General features: G+C 50.4%; 1 protein-coding gene across 4 annotated transcripts in view; it reads left to right on the top strand.

The window, feature by feature from the left end:
* CDH4 (cadherin 4) overlaps positions 1-20,480 on the top strand; it is a 558,545-nt gene that overhangs the window by 275,030 nt on the left and 263,035 nt on the right. The window contains exon 2 of one of the 4 annotated variants that reach the window (XM_032606703.1): positions 16,820-17,429. The exons of 2 other annotated variants lie outside the window; for them this stretch is intronic. The gene's annotated coding sequence lies outside the window, so the exon portion shown is untranslated. Of the gene's footprint in view, positions 1-16,819; positions 17,430-18,096; positions 18,116-20,480 lie in introns of those variants that run through there. One more of the 4 variants, XM_032606702.1, reaches the window with a different exon arrangement.

The raw sequence follows: 20,480 nt of genomic DNA, 5'->3' as shown, positions 1-20,480 counted from the left end.
AGAGAGACAGAGACAGAGAGAGCAGGGAGCCCTCGGAAGCTGCCTGCCAGGGCCTGGCCCCAGGCATCCACCGACGGGCATGTCGTGCGTATTAGCTTCCTGGCGCTGCTGGAACAGGTGAACACGGCGGGGCTTCGAATAACACAGATACATTATCTTACGGTTCCGGACGTCCGAAGTCCACATGTCAGCAGGGCTGGTTCCTTCTGGCAGCTCGGGGGAAAGATCTGGATTTCCCAGCTTCTGGAGGCACCCAGTGTCCTGGACTCACGGCCCCTCCTCTGTCTTCAGAGCAGCAGCACGAGGTCTTCCGTTGTCACATCCCTCCTCTGACCCTCCCACCTCCCTCTTAGGAGGACCCTGTGATGACACCGGGCCCCCCGGGGAATCCAGGGGCACCTCCCACCTCAAAGTCCTTAATCCCATCTGCTAAGTTCCCTTTGTCATGGAGGGCGACATCGTCACAGCTACCAAGGATTCGAGCGTGGACATTTGTGAGGGCTGTTATTCAGCCGCCACGTTATGACTTTCTGTAATGCCTGGAGTCTCTCCTTGTTGCTCGTGGCCGTGGGCAGCACAAGACCCCTCCCGTCACCGCCCCCCCTCCCCCCGTGGGGCTGTCTCAGAGTCCCAGCGTTTGTCCTTCGAGTCTCAGCGAAAACATATGTGCGTAAGCCCCCTCCTCGTGGAAGCCTTTCTGGCTGCCCCATGGAAAGAACCAGGCCCCCAGCTGGTGTGGGGACATCTGGGAGAGGAGGACAGGAACAGGCAGACCCGCAGAGAGGTGGATGCGCATCCTCTCCTCTCCGGGCAGCCCGGCCTCTCTCCATTCTCACTGACATCAGGTCAGTGTCACCACTTCCCCTTCTTTTCACATTTAAGTATTTGGGGTTTCATTGTGACATCGTATTACTCGGGGTTTGTATTTGCTGCTTTATTACTCGGGGTTTACGAAGCCCCTCTCCTCGCCGGCTCCTCCCCCTTATGCCCAAGTTAGGACAGCGCTTCACGGGTGCAGGCTGTATGCCCACACTGGCCTTCCAGATAATAGATGGACCTTTAGTAATAACCTTTAACAAGCATCAGGTCGGGATGCCCTCTGCCTAGGTCCTTCCCCTGGCTTCACCCCTGCTCCTGGAATAAAAGCCCTACCCCTCTAGATGGCCCAGCCCCAGCCAGCCCTGCTCCCTGGCCTGGAGTGTTCTGTCCCGGGCTCTGGGTGCCCGCGGCAGTGTCCCCTCCTGCAGATCTAGGCTGAGAAGCTCCTTCCACCAGAGAGGGCTCACTCACCCCCTTACAAGTCCGAATGCCCGCCCTGCCCACCTGCCCAATCACTCTGTTTATTTTCCTCCAGGTTCTTCTCACACTCTGTAATTGTCTGCCTTTAGCAGATTGATCTAGTCTGTTTCTCCCACTAGAGAGCCCACTCGGGAGAGAGACAGCCCGTCTCACCCGCTGCTCTGTCCCCAGTGACAGCTCACCCCCTGGCCACGGCAAGATGAAGGTTTCGGGGATTTCTCGGGTGTACGATTTTCACTCGAACAATAGGAAAATATATAGTTAACCAAAGAGACTCCTGCAGGACTGCGCGGGGATGGGTGCTTGGATGAGGGAGGCTGCGGGCATGAGTTAAGGGAAGAACCCCCCGGGCGACAGATGCAGTAACCCAGAGCCTGCCGTCAGGTCACTGTGAGGCTTGATGGGATAAGCGTCAGGAGGATGGAGCTCCCCCGTGAGGAGCGATGGCACTTCCCTGGGAGGTCACCTCCACGGGTGCCACCGACAGCCCTCTATCTCCTCCTGGAGCCTGTGGTCGGCCGCTGCTGTGCACACATCGCCCTGGGCTCTCCCCGTCCTCCGCCTGCACAGCACAGATAAGGAAAATGGGGCCCAGAGCTCAGGAATCTTGGCTCAGGGTGGCCGGTGTGGTAAGTGGCAGTGCTGGAACCCAGCCACAGGTCTGCTCTGAAACATTCCAGCAAAACAGTTCTGCTGGAAAATGCCATGTGTTTGGTTGAGTGTCGTGTGGAGCTGCAAAGGCTCAAATCACAGGGCCGCTGCTCATTTCCAGCTAACTCCCCTTTGACCTGGTAGAAATTCTCCTCACCCTGGGTCTTCCCTGCCCTTTCATGCCTCCCCCTTCTTCTCCTCCTGTCCTGTCGATTCCAAACCCACCGGCAAATCACTTCTGTTTAGTAGGGTCTTGTTTGGGTGCAGATCTCTTATTTATATACAGGTGTTTATGTCTTGCAAAATATATGTTATTTATGTGTCATTTCCCCTTAATTTTCAGTCTTTGTATTCAAAGGACGATTTTTCTTTCTGATTATTTGGCCAAATTCAATTCAATAGGATTTTATTGAAGATCTACTGTGGGATCCTCCTGGAATTTGGTGGCACATTAGAGATGGTGGTGATGATGGTGGTGATGGTGGTGATGGTGATGATGGTGGTGATGGTGGTGATGGTGGTGATGGTGATGATGGTGATGGTGATGATGGTGATGATGGTGATGGTGATGGTGGTGATGGTGATGATGGTGATGGTGGTGGTGATGGTGATGATGGTGGTGGTGATGATGGTGATGATGGTGATGGCGGTGGTGATGGTGATGATGGTGATGGTGGTGGTGATGGTGATGATGGTGATGGTGATGATGGTGATGGTGGTGATGGCGGTGATGGTGATGATGGTGATGGTGGTGGTGATGGTGATGATGGTGATGGTGGTGGTGATGGTGATGGTGGCGGTGATGGTGATGGTGATGATGGTGATGGTGGTGATGGTGGTGATGGTGATGGTGGTGATGGTGATGATGGTGATGGTGATGATGGTGGTGGTGGTGGTGATGGTGATGGTGATGGTGATGATGGTGATGGCAGTGGTGATGGTGATGATGGTGATGGTGGTGGTGATGGTGATGATGGTGATGGTCATGATGGTGGTGATGGTGATGGTGGTGATGGTGATGATGGTGATGGCGGTGGTGATAATGTTGATGGTGGTGGTGATGATGATGGTGGTGATGATGGTTATGGTGATGGTCATGATGATGGTGATAACAGTGATGACGAAGACTGCAGCTAACACTCTTCAGCACTGATGGATTCCTTGGCACAGTCCTAAGACCTTTACACACGTTAGCTCATTTCATGCTCACAGTAGCCTTATGAAGCATCTTGCTTCTGCAGACAAGGAACGTGAGGCACAGGAAGTTGGAGTGACCTCCAGAGTTACTCGGGCAGTGAGTAGCCGAGCTGCAATCTGAACTCAGGCCGCCTGGGACCACAGGTCCTGCTCTCAACCTCCATCCGACCCACCTTTGTAGAACGCACCAGGTTATGGGAGACAAGACACACACACATACACAAGCACACACACCTGCATCCTCAAAGCAATTAAATAACAGTTCAAAAATTATCCACTGTGTTCATTCATTAATTTATTCATCAAACAAACATCTGAGTGTCTACTGTGTGCTAATAAGCCTGGCCATAGAAGTGTGAACGAAGCAGGCGTAGCTTACGGAGCTTGAGGCGGGAGGGGAAAGCTGCCCTCGCGCTGTCCCGGACGCCCCACGATTGAGGAAGGAGGTGTGGAGAGCAGTGCCTGCGGGATTCAGGGTCCCAGGGTGACGCAGGGACTGGAAAAGGTGGGCGTGGCTTCCTGAAATTGCGGTCTTCATCTGATTGCTGTAGAGAGACTGAGAATTGGGAGGCCTCAGGGCTCCTGGAAGGGAGGAGGGAGAAACCCCTGAGGAAGCGGCGGAGGGCCAGCGGTTTGAAGTGGGGCAAGGAGTATGGGGGACACTGCGATGGGGGAGCCTCTCCATCCTGCACCTTGGCCCTTGTCTTTCTGCTCACTTCCTCATCCCCAGAGACCCCCACTGCAGGGTGGGGTGGTGCGTAGGTGTACAGCATCTCCTCCACTGGACTTTTATACTGATCTCCAAGTCGGTTTAACCGAGGAAATACTGACTCTGAGACCCGGAAAGAGAGCTTCTGTCTTCCTGTCGAGGTCTTTTCTTAGCTCATCGCATCAGAAGTGAGGCCTGGGCAGAGAGCAAGGGAGGTGAGGGCCAGTGGAAGAAGGCCCACTTCCCCCTCCTCCCCCAGCCGACCCACCACCGGCACCTTCCACGTCACTTTGTTCCCGGGGCACCAGCTGGCACTGCCTGGGTGGTTGGGTGTGGAAGACCTCAGCCCGGGGCAGGGGGTGGGTAACCTGGAGGCTGACGGCCTCACGGTAGCCCGCCCAGTTCTTAGCGCCTTTTCTGAACGAAAGCTAAGCAGCAGAAAGCAGCCACTTTCATTGGTATTTTTTTGTTTTTAATTCATTTTTTAACTGCACGAGTAGCAGATGAGTGATTCCCCATCATTGAAAAGTCAAGCCACACCTTTCAAGTAGCACCACGTTCGGCTGATTCTCCCCTGGGTAACCGGTGCGTCTAGCTTTGTGTGTTTACTTTCCTGCGCGGTTGAAAATATACGTGAAAGTGCACAGATTTGTTTTCCATTTTAGAGATATAAACGATGTCATGGTGCTGTTACCTAGAACTTGCTTTTCTCGCTTCGGGGATCCTTCCGAGGTGCGCGGCCCGAAAAGTACTTAGCAAAACACCTGCGTGGTAGCCGTTCTGGAAGCATCACCTATTATTACTATTACCATTATTTGCAGCAAGCCAGAGTTGGGAAGGAGACGGAAATGGGGCTTGCAAACTGGGAGAGCTCCAGATTTTTAAGGTGCTTTCTGAAATGGTTTAACCAAGTTAACACTGAATCCAAGGCCCGGGGAGAGGACCGACTCCTTCCTGTAGCCGTCCGTCTTAGGTCCTGTGGTCAGAGGTGTCGTACTGTTTCCAGAAGCAGGGTCTGGGCAGGGAACCAGGGCAGTGAAGGGAGAAGACAGTGATTCTTGCTCTGTTCTATTCGACTCCCACGGAGGATCAGCCCTGCGCTCAGGGCGGTTCCAGGCCCTCGGCAGGGAGAGACAGTCAGAGAAAAGACCCTGGATTCTATGTAGAGGGACCAGTCCCAGATACCAGTGGTCGTGTTTATACCTGAGCAATAGCACTTCCCCCTGAGGTGAAACCAAGTCATCTGTTTGGACCTGAGGCACAGGTGGCCCTTGGCTTTCTCACCTGAGGGTCCTGCTTTTCCCTCCCCAGCCGGCCTCCCCCTTGGACATGCACCCGCTCTTTTTCTCCTCCAGCTCAGGGCACTTGTACCTTTTATTCAACTTTCTCCTGAAACTCACTCGCCCATGGTGGTTTTCAGTAATCTGGCTCCCCTCTCGGTTCTGCCTTTCCTGGAAAAGCCAACAAACCTTGCACCTCATAAATTTTAACAGGCTTTTCAACGGATGTATTTCATGTCTGAATTGTTTTATCTGCCTCACTTTGATTGTAGGCCCCAAGGGCTGAGACCTCGTCCTGTTTCATCTTTTGTGCAGCTCCGAGCACACTCTTGGCATCCGGCTTGTAAAAACACACGAGACGATAAATATATGCAAACATCTATAATTGTTTTATTTAGAGACGTTTGACAATAGATCAGAGATGTGTGTGTCCCTACACATCTGAGACTTGAGCACGACTTCATCTCACGTCTTCATCTGTTCCTTGGGTGTTAGTAATTTATAAAGCATGATTTATTGGCTTAGAATGTTTCTTCATACTTTAAATGTGTGCATACTATAAAGGAAAAATTTAATCTCCAGTGTCTGATTAACTTTGTCGAACACGCTTCTTAGAATTATCTGTGCTACGTGGAGACTTATAAATAAGACTTGAATCATTTGTCTTTAAAAACACAAGTCTTCCTTCTGCCTAAGCATTAAGTGATGTTAAAACAAAAAGGTTCCATTTGGATTTAAGAAAGATGCAAATTAATCAGGAATAATTTCTTCTTCATCTGGGTTTTTCAGTGTTCGTGGTTGGGAAATAATTGAGCTGGGTTTGTTTTAACCTCTTCATTTAACTTTGTTTCTAATGTATAAACTTTCAGGGTTTTTTTTCTGCTGGAAAATTTCTGTTGGTGAATATAACATGCCTGTAGCTTATGTAATTCAACAAGTGACATACAGAAACAGGTGAGCCCACAAGAACATCCAAAGCTTACCTGACTTCTTCCTTTCAATATGTGTTTGTGGAACACGTAGTGTGTGCCACGTAAAATATTAGATGATGCAGATCCAGGGGTAAAATAGAAAGACGAGGCTTCCAGCCTCAGGGATCCCCAGACTTTCGAGGGAGGCAATTAGAAAGCAGATGGAACACCACCATAAACAGAAACTAATCGGCACCACCAAGGGCTCCACCGGTGCTGAGACTGGTTCTCCCTGAGAAGGGGTGGCCAGGGGGTGGCTGAGGTTCCTCCTGCAGGAAGGAGCGCTGGGAGAGTGAGCCTCGGGCAGGGGAAGGACAGATACAAAGGCCCTGGGGTGGGAGAGAACCGGGTGGCTCCATGGACAGAGACACTGGAAGATTTTATACCAAGAGCGCAAGTAATTTGATGAAACGTTGCTGTGTTCACTCCAGCTGCTGTAGGGAGACTTGTGTGGAGGGATTAAAGGGAAGGGGGAGAGAGGGTGGCCCCTGTTCAAGGAGATTTGCAGACAGGAGGAGGGATGCGATAGGGCCAGTGTCCGGATTCGGCAAGACGGATGGAATCGGCCAGAAGGCCATGCTGAGCTGGGTGCCCTGAAGGCAGGTTTAGGTTTGCTTTGCTGTGATCCCAGGAGCCTTGGTGCCCCCTGGGCAGGTGGGGATTGTGGATGGTTCCCACACGCCTTCCCCGCTGCATGCAGGGCCTCAGCACCCAGGCAGGCAGGAGGATGCGGGTGTCCAGCCACACCCTGGGGACAGGGCTGCACTCTCTCACCCCGTCAGCGACGGCAGGCTCAGGCTCGTGCCAACTCTGACAAGAACCTTTTTTCCTTAGAAAATAAATGGTCTCCATGCTACAACTAAGACCCGATGCAACCAAAAATTAAATAAATAAATAAATGGAAGGAAGGAAGGAAATAAATGGTCTCTGCACATTTCAGTCCAGAACAGTGGAAAGAACATTTGAAATCGGTAGATTTCTGGAATGCCTGGCCAGGAAAGGGGATGGGCAGGACACGGGGCCTTCCGCCTGCTGTGTTCTGACCACTGGGTGTCCCCTCGCCCTGAGGACCCATACAGCTCCGTGGGCCGCCGGTCAGGGGCAAGGACGGTGGTCAGCACACCGCCCGCCATCCTGATGTTGTCACTCTAGATGTTGGGGTACAATTCAAATACGTGTGCCTGACCGTGGTAGGGTCCCAAGTCTCCAGGCTCCAACCTGAGGAGTAAGGCCCATCCCCACGCCGTGACCCCTCGCCATCGGGGCCTGCACTGCCCTGCGGGACCTGGAGTGGTCCGGGACAGCGTCCGTCAGGGTCTCGAGGCTGCGGCTCCCTAGGCTTCAAGGTTGCCTCCTGCTGGCACCTCCTCCCCTGCCCCACTGACGCCCCCAGCCCTGCCCCTCGACCTGAGTTCTCTCCGCCTTGCCTGTTCCGTCTGCCGCCCACCTCCCCCTTCTAGAAAGGTACGCCCCGCTAGTGCGTGCACGGTGCCTGTTTGTCGGTCATGTCCTCAGAGGGGTGCCCGGCACCCAGGAGCTGCTCACTGAAGACTTGGTCATGGAGTGAGTGGACCTGGTAGGTCCTCCTGGCTCCGGCACTGCGGCTGGCGGTTCCCCGCAAACAGCCCTCGTGCCGCGTGCCCCGCTCCCTGCCCCCAGCCTGAAGTCTGGGATGGATGTGAGAGAAATGGGTCCACTCTGACTGCGACCTGCGGGGATAATTCGTGCAGGAGGGGGCTGCAGAGGGATTGGCTGGCCTGGGAAGGCACCCGTGGGAAACGGCATTTAATCTGCCATCAGAAGGAAGAGGAGCCTTTATTCCAGGTCAAGGAAGTAGCCTGTGGGGGGACAGAGGTGGGCGGGGGGCATGTTCTGGAAGCAGAAGAACCAGAAGGCTGTGTGTGAGGAGGGTGCCCATTCCCGCAGGCCCCGTGGGTGCCAGTGGGGAGCAGGCTGGGCCGCCGAGAAGTGGGAGCCCTCTCTTGGGCAGGAGGTGGGGTGGGGCGCAGGGGGCAGGGGCTCCGTGGGGAGCTGGGCCGGAGCCGACCCTTGTAGTCCAGGGGCCCCAGAGTCCCGGCGTCCAGAGCCGGCCAGGCGGGGGCGGCAACTACCCCGAGCTGCCCAGACCAGGGGCGGGCACAGAGGAGTGGGAGGCGACAGTCACATCCTCCTGCCGACAGCACAGCGGCCCTGCCATGTCAGAGCTGGCAAGTGACACCATCAGGGAATGTTCTAGAAGGACGATTCTGGCAGCTGTGAGACCAGGTTCCTGAGACGAGCACATTAAACTTGATCTCCCCTCACCGTTTTTCATGCGTCCAGACGGCGCAGAGCCGCCGGCCGCAGCCAGCTGCCCCCGGAAGCCGCGTTACCTGACGCCTCTGACTCCACGGGTTTGTCGGCACGGCCGTTCTCTGGGAAACGAGGGATTACTGGTCTTGCAAACGCACGGTTCCGAGGAGACATTGAAGTGGGATCTACCAGGCAGGCCTAGTAGAGTTGCCTCTCTCCTTAGCAGCATTTCTAGTTGCTAGTTATGGGCCTCTTCAGATTTTTATTTATTTTTTCAAGGCTCGGTTTTGGTAGGTTGGATATTTCTAGGAATATATCCATTTCTTCCATGTTATCCGATGTGTTAGCACATCATTGTTCATTGTGTTCTCTTATAATCCTTTTTATTTCTGGTGGCATCCCCCCCTCTCTCATTTCTAATTTTAGTTATTTGAGTCTTTTCTTTTTTCTTAGTCTAGCTAAGGATTTGTCACTACCAAAAAAAAAAAAAAAAAAACAAAGCAGCAAAACACAAAAGAAGGCCGCAGGAGAGCGATAAGACACACAGAAAACAGTAACAAAATGGCAAGAGCAAGTCCTTCCCCGTCAGTAATTACTGTAAATGTAAATGGACTAAACTCCCCAAGTAAAAGACACACATTGACTGAATGGATCTAAACAAAATAAGAAATCCAACTGTATGCTGTCTTGGAACGACTCACTTCAGGCAAAAGGACACCCATAGGCTGGCTTTTTGTAATGATGTATTTTGATTGCCTTCTCGTTTCCCTTCCTGTCTATTCTATTGATATTTTCTTTGTGGTTACTATTGCAATTACATAAAACATTGTAAAGTTGTAACGATCTCACATAAATTGATAAGAACTTAGCTTCAGTCACATATGAAAACTCTACTCCTTTACATGCCTGCCCACCCCCCGCCATTTATGTTAATGTGACACAAATTACCTCTTTTTATACTGCATGTTCATTCACATAGATTTATAGTTACTTTCTATGCTTTTTTTAGAAAAAAATTCTACACTATAATTAAAAGTGATTTATGCTCCAACATTACAATACTGCAGGTATTTTATTTGTCTATATGTGTACTTCCACCAGGTGGTTTTATATTTCATGTGATTTTGCATTACTGTTGAGCATCTTTTTCATGTCAACTGGAAGGACTCCCTTTGGCACTTCCCTCGGGGCAGATCTAGTGATGAACTTCCTCAGCTGTTGTTTGTCTGAGAAAGTCTTAATTTATCTTTCATTTTTGAAGGACAGTTTTGGCAGATACGGTTTTCTTGGTTAACGGTTTTTGCTTTAGCACTTGATACGTCACCCCCTCCCTTCTAGTTTGCAAAGTTTCTGCCGAGAATCCACTGATAATCTTACAGGAGCTCCCTTGTGTGACAAGTTACTTTTCTCCTGCAGCTTTTAAGATTCTCTCTTTGTCTCTGACGTTTAACAGTTTGATTATAATGTGTCTCAGTACAGGTCTCTTTAGAATTATCATAGTTGGAGGTCTTTAAGCTTTTTGAATTTGTGTGTTTGTTTCTTTCCTCATATTTGGGATGTTTTCGGTGATTGTTTCTTCAGATAGGCTCTCTGCCCCTTTCTCTCTCTTCTCCTTCTGAGGCTCCCATAATGCATAAGTGGTTCCATCTGACGGCGTCCCGTAAGTCCCTCAGGCTCTCTTCACTTTCCTTCATTCTGTTTTCTTTTTGTTCCTTTGACTTGATCATTTTGAATACCCTGTCTTTGAGTTCACCAGTCTCTCTTCTGACGCATCAAGTTCAAGGTTGAGCTCCTCTAGTGAATTTTTCAATTTAATTATTGTGCTCTTCAGCTCCAGAATTGCTGTTTCTTTCTTCTTTATCATTTCTCTTTGTTGATGTTTCATCTTGTTAATGCATTGTTTTCCTGATTTCATTTCGTTGTCCTCCTGCAGGATCTCTCAGTTCATTGGCTATGCTTATGATGGTTATTCTGGATCCTTTATCTGGTAAATCATACATTTCCATTTCTTTCAAGTTGGTTTTGGGAGATTTAACGTGTTCTTTTTATCAGGGCACATTTCCCTGTTTCTTGGTTGGGATTTACACATTTGGAAAAAATGACCACCTTTCTCGTTCTTTATAATCTGGCTTTGTACGTGGCAGACCTTCGGCAATCCACTGGCCAGAGACTCTGGAGACGTCTCAAGACTTTCTGGGGATGATCTTCTCTGGGCTGGTGCATGTAATCTCCTATTTGAGAATTGCCTGTTTCTACTCAGGATTTCTCCCTAGTTTCTGTCTGTGGTACTTCAACCTCTCTGGTGCTGGACCGCCATGGAATTTCTTTTGTTTTCAGTGGCCTCCAACCCAGCTCCCTTACCTGTCAGCATTTAGGTTCAGGTGAGGCAGAAACTAGTCTCTCAGCTATTCCCCTTAAAAGTCAGAGTATTGGACCATGTTTCATTTCCTCTCTTCTCCCTCCCAAAGGGAGAAGCCAAGAATTGGGAGTTTTTACCAATCACACTCCTCTGTGCTAGGGGAGGGGCTGTGGTGAGTAAATGTCATGAATTTTCCTGCCAGTTTTGATGTGGTTCTTCTTGGTTCATCTCAGATGCAGGACTCTCTTAACTGGTTTCTGGATTTTTCTCAAAGGCAGTTGATCTATGTATTGTTGCTAAGTGATTGTTCCCATGGGAGAAGAATGATTTGGGGCTTCCTATTACATTATCTTGCTGATATCACTCTTAAAGAGCTCAGTTTTGAATACTCTGTGCTTGAGGGACAAAAGCATCTTCTGATGGATCTCCCAGCACCCACACTCATTCCTGCAGTTAATGCCAGGGGTCTGCAAACTCGCCCTGTCGAGGGCCAGGTAGTAAATATTTTCAGCTTTGCTGCCTGTACTCAACTACTCCACTACTCAATCCTGCCGTAGACAGGATGTAAATGAGCGAGCGTGGCTGCATTCTAATAAAACTTTATTTACAAAATCAGATGGTGGCGGGCTGGCCGTAGTTTGCTGACCCCTGATCCTTGTTCAGCACAGCAGTCTGAGGGATCCTGCCAAAACCTGAGCCAGGCCCCTCACTGGTCAGCCCCCAGTACTTCAGAGAGTCCACTTTTCGCTCAAAGCAGAGTAAGATCTTTGTAGCAGCCACGCCTCTCACCACCCACTCTCTTCCTGCTCTTGCCGTCGCTCTGTTCCAGCCGCCACTGGAGCTGCTGCTTCGTCATGTGCCGTTCCCACCTTAGGATCTTTGCGCTTACCGTTCCCACTGTGTGGAATGCCCTTCCTCCTTGTATCTGCTTAACTGCTTCACTTCTTCAAACATTGTATGACCCTCCCAAGTCAGCTTGGGTGGCAATAACAAAATACCGCACGCTGGGCAGCTTAAACAGCAGAAATGTTGTCTCACAGTTCTGGAGGTTGGATGTCCAAGGTCAAGGTTTGGTCTTCCCAGGCCTCTCTCCTTGGCTGGTAGATGGCCATCTTCTGCCTGTATCCTCACATCATCTTTCTACTGTGTATCTGTGTCCTAACCTCCTCTTCTTTTAATGACACCAGTCGAATTGGATTAGGGCCGACCCATATGACTTCATTTAACCGTAATCACCTCTCTAAAGACCCTGTCTCCAAATACAGTCACATCTTGTGGTACTGGGGAACTAGGGCTTCAACATACAGATGTGAGGAGGCACAGTTCACTCCCCACACTCCCTCTGAGGTCTGCCCTGACCACCCTATTTGGTCAGCAGCCCATCTCCTCCCCTCAGTGCTCTGAATTTCCTCGTTCTGCTCTCTCCCCACTTAGCATCACCCCTGCTGACATCCAGCAGGAGGTACCAGCACTTCTACAGGCTCTTTTATATTCTGAAAACTTACTGAAGACCCAAAGAGCTTTTGTGCAGACCGGTGATATCTTTCCATATTTATCATAGTAAACATTAAAACTAAGACCTTTGAAAACTAGTTATTGATTAATTCATTTAAAAATAAGAAAAATAAACCCATTACATGCTAACATATTTTATGAAAACTGACCGTATTTTGCAAAAACAAAGCCAAATTAGTGAGAAGATTTTTGCAAATCTCTTTAAAGTCAGGAAAAAGACTGCTGTATCTGCTTCTGCATTCACTGTGTGATACGTTGTTTGGGTTGAAAAATATATGACAAAATTTAGCCTCACTCAGATGTGTAGATGAAAAGGAAGGGGTATTTTAATCATCTTTTCAGATAATGGTGGATACTCTCCTTTGATACTATACCAAAAGTTGATGTTTTAGTTTCTTAAAGGTTAGTTGCAGTGTGGAAGCTGAAACCATCTCATTGAACTTTTCAGACTCTGCTAAATTAAAGTCCATTGACCTATGTTGTACTTAGAATGAATCTTTAACCGATGCATAATTTTATAACATCGTGGATTAGTCTTTTGAAATTGCTTTTCTGAGTTATGTATAGCTTCAATTCTATTTTAAAAATCACGTTTGTTAATATCAGCACCAGTCTCATCTGAAAAGTCTCTGATTGTTGCGACACTTTCAAGCTCACAATGGCAGACACAAGTTTTCTGAAAATCTAATTTTTGCTTGAAAATTTTCTAACTTTTATCATTGGCAATAAACATTGTCAGTTGTTTTCCTTGAAGTGACAGACACACTTTGCTCATTTGCGGGTGAATGTCTGCCAAACACTGGAATATGACTAACTAAGGTTTGCCTGTCAGTTGTTCTCTTCAGTAATAATAATTTTCCATGAAAAGTAGTGGCTAGTTCAGCTGGCAACTCAAACAGTCACACAAGTGCTTTACATCAAGACAAACACTTTCCTTTGGTATTTACTTTATCTGTACTTTCCCTTTCATCACACTGAATAATAAAAAACTATGTTTAAGAGTCAAGATTTAATAAAATTAATTTTTTCTCCTTCTGCTTCATCAAGGACATTCTTTAGTGAAATAATTTTTTCCCACAGTGAAGCCTTGGTGATGAAAAACATGATGACTTGATTACCCTGGTTCTTGCCAAGGCACCCACCATTTTACCATTTTATTTTAATAAAAGTTATATACCAAAAAATTTACTCTTTCAAAATGTAAAATTCATAGTTTTTAGTATATTTGCAGAGTTGTGGGACCATCACCATCAATATAATTTTGGAACCTTTTCATCCCCCCAGAGTAAACCCCACATGCGTTAGCAGTTGCCTCCCGTTCCCTTTTTAACCCCCGCTCACGGCGCACAGGCACGCACACACCGCCTAGACAACCGGTCACCAATGTATTTTTCTGTCTTGGTACGTTTGCCTATTCTGGATGTTTTATGTAAATGGAATCATGTAATATGTGGTTTTTTGTGCCTGGCTTCTTTCGGTTAGCACACACGCTGTTTTCAAGGTTCACGCACATTGGAGCATTATCAATACTTCATTCTTTTTTATTGCTGAATAGGTTTTCATAGTATGATGCCATAAACAGAACAGTGGCCCCCCAAAGAGGTCTACCTCCTAATCCTGGAACCTGCGACTGAGTCACAATGTATGGCAAAAGGGACTCTGCAGGCTGGTCCAGTTAAGACCTTGAGATGAGGAGATTACCCTGGATCATCCAGGTGGGTTCCGTGTCATCACGAAGGCTCCTATATAAGAAGGAGGCCAAAGGTCGGAATCAGAGAAGGAGCTGTGACAGTGGAAGCAGAGGTTGGAATGGTGTGGGGTCATGAGCCAGGAATGCAGGTGACCTCTAGAAGCTGGAAAAGGCAGGAAGCAGATTCTCCCCTTGAGCCTCCAGAACGAACACAGTTCTGATTTCAGATTCCAGGCTACAAAACTATAATAAATTTGCATTGTTTGAAGCCACCAAGCTTGTAGTCACTTGTTACAGTAGCCATGGGAAAATAACGCGTGTGGATCTATCACAGTTTGTTTATTCGTTGTTTAGTTGATAGACACTTGGATCGCTTCCACCTTTTGACTGTTATGAATAATACTATTAGGAATATTTGTGTACACATTTTTTGTGTGGACATATATTTTCAGTTCTTTGGCATACATACCTAGGAGTGGAATTGCTGGATCGTATGGTAACTCCATGTTTAACATTTTGAAGAGCTGCCAAGTTATTATTTTCCAAAGCACCTCAGCCCACCGGCAATATATTAGGTTCTACTCCATCCACATAGTCACAAACACTCGTCATCTTCTAGGGTCTTTTAAAGTTACTATTACATCCATTCCTAGTATACGTGAAGTGGTAGCTCATCGTGGTTTTGATTTGCTTCGGTTTTCATTAGTCCATCATAGTGATGTTGAGCATCTTTTCATGTACTTATTGGCCGTTTGGATCTCGTCTTTGGAGAAATATCTATTTAAGTCTTTTGCCCATTTTTAATTGGGTTATTCATCTTTTTATTATTGAGTTGTAAGAGTTCTTTATGCATTCTGGATTCAGGTCCTCTATCAGATACGTCATTTGCACATATTTTCTCCCCAGATGCTCAGACCTCTGATTTATGAGTGGTGGGTGGGGAAGGGAGCCCCAGACCTCTCAGCCAGGAGTAACCCTTCAGCACAAGAGCCTGGGGGGTGGGTGCGAGAAGCGCTGAAGCCCTGCTCCTCCCAGGGAGAACCCACTGCCCTAAACGGGGAACTGTAGGCAGGGAACCCCCTCTTCGTGGCCACACCCACGCGGAGTAGACTTTTCCCCACGCCGACCCGGAGGGGCAGGGGTGGAGCAGGTCTTGGCTCAAACGCCCAGAGACTCACACTGTTCCTACTGAGATTTAGCACGTTTTCCTGGATGAGTGTTTCTCTACTTGCTCTGTGCTCTTAGGACAATTTCCAGAGATGGTAAATGGTTGCTTTTTAAATACCTTTTACCAGTTCCATGTGTTTCGCTGGGGAAGGGGTCTGTTCAGGTCCTCACACCTCCACTCCAGGACTCTCTGGGTGCAACATTTTAATATTATTATAAAAATCGTTGGACACAGCAGAGCTCCTGAAAGTGTTTTGAGGACAGCTATGAAATCACAGGAAACGGTGTGCTCTCCAGCGCAGACCTCCCCCGTTGGAACAGACACATCCCGAGGACGTGTGTGTTGTTTGCTGATATCTCCCCAGCACACGTCAGACATTCAGGATTTTATCGTTTACCAAATATCCGGATGGCACGTGGAGATGCAGGCTCAGAGGTCGGGAGAGCGGGCTGTGTTCAGGGGGGATGTGCGGTTCACCTTCAGGGCGAGGCCTGCAGCCCTGGGAGGAGCCAGAACCCACGGGCACCCAAGAAGGGACTGACTGTGCGGTTCATCTGCCTTGAGATTCTAGAATCCATCTCAGGTGACTGCCCTGTCGCTGCCCCAACAGGAAAGGGGCATCACCTGTGCATCAGCTCACTTTCTACAGCAGCAGGAGTTCCCAAAACCGCACGTTACCTGAGGAGCCACAGGCTCGGGGGACGCCTGGCGCAGCTCAGGGCAACGCTGAGTCTCTCCCAGCCCTGAACGTCTCCTGTATCTTCGCTCTGGCCGCTAAGGACAGAACATGCTCCGGACTCCGCTTGTGTTCATACTTCCAGCAGGAAGGATAAATGGGCTGCTTTAGGAAAAGGACCTGGACGCTAGTGCCAGGTTTTAAACACAGCCTGTGCAACCGAGCCCCGGGCCCCCAGGGCCGACCACACAGACACCTGTGGAGGCTGAGTCATTTTCATTGCACCATAGACACTGATCCTTTTCAAGACCAATAAATAGGATAAAGTTAGTAGCAAAATTTGAGGACTTTACATCCATTGTCTCACTACATCCTCACTGTGGTCAGCCATCCGTCCATCCACCCATCATCCATCCATTCACCCAATATTTATCGAGTACCTGTTTTATATCTGCATCGGCCACTCACTGAGGACGTAACTGTGACCGTGGGGCCGCCCGCCATTCGGGGACCGTAATTAGGCCCATGTTGCACAAGAGGAAATGGGCTCAGAGGTCAATAACGGTCTGAGGTCGGCTCCCTATGACCTCCCACCCCCTCTTCTTCAGGATTAGGGAACCCAAGTGCCATTGTCGGCCTAAAAGCACTAGGGGTTAACCGACCCCTGCTGCCTGCATCTGACCATGTCCCCGCCTGGTCCCACCTGCCAGGCTCTGCACATGGGAAGGGCGGGCTGCTGGGCGGCCTCAGACCCTGTCCTGAGCGTCGAATGTCATCAAAGCCACAGGAAGTTCCCCGAGCAGCTTCCCTCGTGCGGAGTGTGCAGGCGGGGCCGCCTTTCCGGGGCTCTGTGAGCCGCCGGCGTGAACTCCGGAGCCCCTTCCCCACAGAGAAGCCGGAGAAGGGAGGAGGGGACTTGCGATGACCTGTTCCTCCTTAGTGTCCCAAACAAGTAAGAACAAGAAGAACAAACAGAAAGAACTACACAGGAGTTAACCTTTCTTTCTTTTAGGAAAATGTTTTTATCGATTCTTCTTCAGTGTTTAAAGAGCATTCGATGAGGTTCCTCGGCACCGTGCAGAACGGAAGAAGCAGGAGCTCATTTAGATTCCAGAGACAGCCCCCGTCTGTCTAAGCTGCGTGGCGCGTTGGACACTGCAGACCTGTGCCGTGTGGATTAATTCTGTGGGCTGCTGTGCAGGAGTGCGTTGGTGAGAAAGACTGAACTTTCGGGGACCGGGCTCTGCCTCTGATTGAGGAGGTGGCTGTGGGCTTGGGTGACGGGCCTGTTTCCCGTAAAACCCTCCCCATATAACATCTGCCCGTAAGAATTCAAGCTCTGTTGGCTCAGGACAGGGAGAGCCCACGCATTCCCCACCGAAATGTGTGAGCTTGTAGGGGAGTGGTCCTCCGGGCATACAGGCGCTTTCTGTTACAGCGACAAGCCCCAGAACAAATGCATCCCTCAGCGCGAGGGAAGTTTGACCAGGTTGAGTTGAGAAATCTCCAGGGACCAGAACGGCATCAAGCACTGGGATAAAATAGCTCTGAAGTCAACCTCTAAAATTTTCTTCTCACTCGCTCTGGATACTGCCCGCCACCATGAAACAAAGGAATCCAAGGTATTTATATGGACAAGTGAAAGAGGCGCTCACAGGTGTGCTATCATTAGGATTTCAAGGCCGACACACCCTCTCTGGGCTTGCGGAAAGGGAGGTGTCCTGGTCCAGCAGCTCACAGGACACAGGCCGCACTAGAAGGGTAACGGCTCGTTGCCGGCGGAGGTGACAAGTCCCAGTGGCTGGAGGGGCTGCAGCAGCTTTCTTCCTAAGGGAAGCTCGGTCTTCTCCATCGTCCTAGTGCCCCCATGTCCGTAAGAAACACTGGCTGGAGGGGCAGAGGCAGCAATAGTGCTGACTGTAATAAAACCAGTAGCTACCCTTTAATTAAAGTCATTTAACATTTAACTTGAAAACATTAAAGTCATAAACCCTTCTTGGGCCATAAGCACCAGCTCTGGTCTGGGTCTGGGGGCACAGTGGTGAACTCAGCAGAGGAGGTCCCGGGAGCTCTCGTGTTTAGTAATAATGATGACACATAACGTTCCCAGTGGGGATGGTAAGTCCCCGATGAGGCCACCCGGGCTTCCCTGCTTCGTCCGCACTCTCCCAGCCCCAGCTGCTGCGCTTCTGCTTCTGAGGCACTCGTGCCCTTGATCTTGTTGGCAGAGGTCGGAGCTGTGCTGTGATCCCCCCTTTCCAGAGCAGTGTTTTCAGATGCATACAATGAAATTCCTTGGATCACAAAGGTGAGCAATTGTATTGGAATGTGGTTATCAAAATAGGAAAAACAAATTTGTGACATAGAAGGGTATATTTTTGTTAACCTGCTAAGTAACAGTATCCAGTGGTGGGTCTAACACGTTCTGAAACTTCCCAGCGGTGCTGACCGTCAGGCCACACACAGCTGCAGTGCAGGATGTGAAACCCGGCCGCCGTGTAGGGCGCGCTGCCCACGGGCATGAGGAGGGGAGTCCTGGGGGCGGGGGCTGGTATGCTAGCTTGAGCCCCAGGTGCACGCCCCCGGGTCCGGACCCCTGGCCAAGAAGGCCCTTCCATCAGTTCCACCCGTACCTCCGTCCTCTCCTGCTGCTGTCCTCGCACTGGGCATTTTCTCGAGCCCTGACAGTGTAGATCTCCCACGACCCCAGCCCACCGCCCTCCCCACTTCTGCCTGGATTTGTTCCCCTCTGTGCCCTGCTGTCTGGTCCTGGGCGACCTCTGTAGGAGGTCCTGGGGGGCGTCCAGGCGAGTGGAGGGGCTGATTACTTCACTGCAGGAGATGCAAACGTGTGGGGAGACGGGGTCCTACTGAGGAGGGAAGAGTCGCGGGAGAGGCCGGGCGCCACGGCCGTGGAGCCCACAGTGTCAGGGTGAGTGCCGGGGCAGGAAGGGCTCTCATGGGACAGAGACCATGTGGCTGCGTACGTGTTAAGTGGACAGCCCGGCCTGAGCCCCAGCCCCCGAGCCGGCAGGGCAGGCACACGGCGCAGCACAGCACCCCCCTGGATTCAGGGACGCGCCGGAAGGGACTGCGGACCACGCTTTCCCTCTGAGAGCACAGACTCCTGTGAAGCAAGCCCTGAGCTAACGAAAGAGGCAGAGACGGAGAAGCACCTAGAATCTTCTCTGTGCCCCCTCCTTGATCACCACGGTCACGGCTCGGCTTTCCCTCCCCTCTCCCCCCATCTTTCTCCTCCTGACACTTCCTCTCCCCAGTCCTGGTGGAAGCTGAATCCCGCTTCCTTCCGTGCACCTCGCGTGACACTGGAGCCGCCTTTCATCCTGTGCGCATCACTCAGAAAACAAAGGCAGGGACCCCAGCCACAGGACAGAGCATCAGCCGTTCCAGAGAGACGCTGCCGGTGCTGAGTTGAAGTGACAGGCACATGGGTTTAATGACAGAACGTGTGAAGGCTTTGTTATAATTTAGGAGTGCTCGCTAGTTGAACAAACTGTCTGCCTATCCAGAGATGTTTCTCAAAACCGGCTGGCTCCCGGAATTCTGCTAAGAATATGGGGTGGGGGGTTGGAGGGGAGATGTAAGAACGCAGCCCAGGCACAGGTGTACGCGGTGCCGGAGCGGCAGGGCCGTGGCCGTAGAGCAGCAGTTGCGTGAAACCGCAAGGGTTATGTCGTGTCATTTAATTCTGGGCCAAGACGTTGTGAAAGAGGAGGGCAGTGGGGTCGACAGTCAGTTCCCGGATTCGTTGCTTTCCGAATCGCGAGCACACGGCACCTCCTGGCGCAGCAAAGATAGGAGCCGGCTCTGCAGCCGTGCTGTCTTCAGGCGGCGCACATGTGTGTGATGGTTGAGGACGCAGACTTCAGTGCCAGGCAGGGATCTTCCACTTCTCAGCCACAGGGCCTTGAGCTGAGCCTCAGTTTTCCCATCTCTGTGGTGGGAACCCCAATAGTGCCCGTGTCACCAAACTGCTGTGAGACTCTAACACAGGGTAAGCACTCAGCCAGAGACACCTGTGTTAATTACTTTAATACGGCCTCGTGGACCTTTTACTTTACCTGCTCGCTTGCTGGTGAACTCCTACTCATCCTTCAACGCTTTGGTCATTTGTCCCTCGTTGAGGCACCTCCCCTGCCTTCCACTCCTCTCCTACCCCAAGTTCCCACACACTCCTGACCTGTGGCCCTGATGTCTGTCTTGCCCTCTCAAGGCCCAGCACACAGTAGGTGCTCACTGTACAGACTCGGGACAGACCCTTGGCTTTGTTCCTCCTGTGGCTGGTTCAGATGCCACTGCCTGCCTCCCTGTACCTGCCTAGGTGCCACCTCACCACCTCTGCCCACATCCAGCCCCGCCCGCTGGGACGGGGGTGGAAGCAGAGGTTGGACCTCTTTGGGTCATCTCTGTGGCAGTAGTTGATGTCCACTGGTTTGGTTCCAATGTTCCATCCTCTGCCATCGAGGTGGTGCAGAAGAAAGTCGAGGCTCCGCCTTTTAGCTCAGATGCATTCATCCTGGTGCCTGCCGGTGCCTGCCGTTCTCCATGCTGTTCCCCGCCGTGGAGTTCGTATGTGTATTTATTCAGAAACTATTTGGGCAGCTGCCATGTGCCACGCACTGTGTGTGCCAGGCCAGCAGCAGTGGTGGCAG

Source organism: Phocoena sinus, chromosome 15 (genome assembly GCF_008692025.1).
Source record: "Phocoena sinus isolate mPhoSin1 chromosome 15, mPhoSin1.pri, whole genome shotgun sequence".
NCBI classification, from domain to species: domain Eukaryota; kingdom Metazoa; phylum Chordata; class Mammalia; order Artiodactyla; family Phocoenidae; genus Phocoena; species Phocoena sinus.
The sequence above is the reverse complement of the archived record's forward strand: the minus strand, read 5'-3'. Positions and strand labels throughout refer to the sequence as shown.